Raw genomic sequence first — 1,755 nt, forward strand, 5'->3', positions numbered from 1 at the left:
GACCACCCCTTCCTCCCGCAGGCACCCCCCCACCACCACTTGCAGGGACTCGGGGGGCCTGGGGGGGGACCCTCGGCTTCTCACCACCTCGTCCTGCAGCACAATCAGGCGCACGACCGTGATGTGGATGGGGTTCCCGATGCTGGGGTTCTTGAAAATGCCGGCCACCTGCCCGAGAGGGGGGGCAGGCGTCACCCCGAACCCGGGACAGGGGCAGCCGCCCGCCGTCCACCGCCAACACCCACCCACATTCCCATGCGCCTCTGCCCCGACCTATACCAGGGGCTCCCCACTAGGCCTAGGGGAGGAGGCCACCCCAACGCCGTGAGGTGTGCAAGGTGCAGGGAAGGGGCGTGGAGAGCCGTCCGCTCGTTTAAAGCTCCCTGAGCCCGGACGGCGTGGCTCAGGGGTTGAGCGTCGACCTAGGAACCAGGAGGTCACGATTCCATTCCCGGTCAGGGCACACGCCCGGGTTGCAGGCTCCATCCCCAGTGTGGGGCGTGCAGGAGGCAGCTCGGACGGGCCCGGGCCCCTCTTCCGAGAGCTCTTGGGGTCGGCACTGGGGTGAGGAGGATGGAGGGACGGGCCAGACGCTCCCCTCACATGCGGCCGGTGCATCTCAGCACAGGCAGACCCGGCCTGACCCCCCGGGGACCCCCCTGGAGGCCAGCTCCTCTGCCCCGGGCTGGGGATCAGTGAGGAATCACATCTATGCAGCCGGGGAAACCGAGGCCAAGACGTGTTTAATGTGGCCCGGCCGGCGTGGCTCAGTGGTTGAGCGTCAACCTATGAGCCAGGAGGTCAGGGTTCGATTCCCGGTCAGGGCACAGGCTGACTCTTCCTCCTGTTGGGGACCTGGGCTGGGAGGCCAGCCTGCCACACCCACTGTTTGCCGGGCGCCCGTGCCGCCCCCTGGGGGCCCTCACCATGTTCATGATGGTCAGCACGTAGCTCTCCACCTGGGGCTGCCCGTGGTGCCGCACCATGTCGGCGTCCGCCACCACCAGGGTCTCCACCCACTTCTCTCTGCTCTCCGAGCTCTGGTACCGCCGCTGCCGCTTCGGCTGGTCCCCGTCGGCCCGCTGCCAGAACTCCCGCTCCAGGGGCCCTGTGGGCCGGGGCAGAGTCGGGGGAGCGGTCGGACGGGCCCGGGCCCCTCTTCCGAGAGCTCTTGGGGTCGGCACTGGGGTGAGGAGGATGGAGGGACGGGCCAGACGCTCCCCTCACATGCGGCCGGTGCATCTCAGCACAGGCAGACCCGGCCTGACCCCCCGGGGACCCCCCTGGAGGCCAGCTCCTCTGCCCCGGGCTGGGGATCAGTGAGGAATCACATCTATGCAGCCGGGGAAACCGAGGCCAAGACGTGTTTAATGTGGCCCGGCCGGCGTGGCTCAGTGGTTGAGCGTCAACCTATGAGCCAGGAGGTCAGGGTTCGATTCCCGGTCAGGGCACATGCCCCGGGTTGCGGGCTCCATCCCCAATAGGGGATGCGGGAGGCAGCCGATCCGTGATTCTCTTTCATCATCATTGATGCTTTTCTCTCTCTCTCTCTTTCTCTCTCTCTCCCTTTCCCTTCTTCTCTGAAATCAATAAAAATCCTATATAACAAAAGCCCAATATGCTAAGTGCCCAGTCGTCCGTTCAACCAATCAAAGCATAATATGCTAATGAGAGGCTAAGGCTGCTCAACCGCTCGCTATGACGTGCACTGACCACCAGGGGGCAGATGCTCCGATCGGTAGGTTAGCTTGCTGC

General features: G+C 65.4%; 1 non-coding gene across 1 annotated transcript in view; it reads right to left on the reverse strand.

The window, feature by feature from the left end:
• Positions 1-60: 60 nt before the first annotated feature.
• The window catches only part of LOC102248157, a 2,157-nt gene continuing 462 nt past the window's right edge, over positions 61-1,755 (reverse strand). Inside the window, exons 2-3 of the transcript XR_001363729.1 lie at positions 927-1,108; positions 61-168 (exon numbers count right to left, since the gene is read on the reverse strand). This is a non-coding gene — a transcript (uncharacterized LOC102248157). The remainder of the gene's footprint in view (positions 169-926; positions 1,109-1,755) is intronic.

The sequence above is a fragment of the Myotis brandtii genome, unplaced genomic scaffold (assembly GCF_000412655.1).
Source record: "Myotis brandtii unplaced genomic scaffold, ASM41265v1 scaffold439, whole genome shotgun sequence".
Classification (NCBI taxonomy): Eukaryota; Metazoa; Chordata; class Mammalia; order Chiroptera; family Vespertilionidae; genus Myotis; species Myotis brandtii.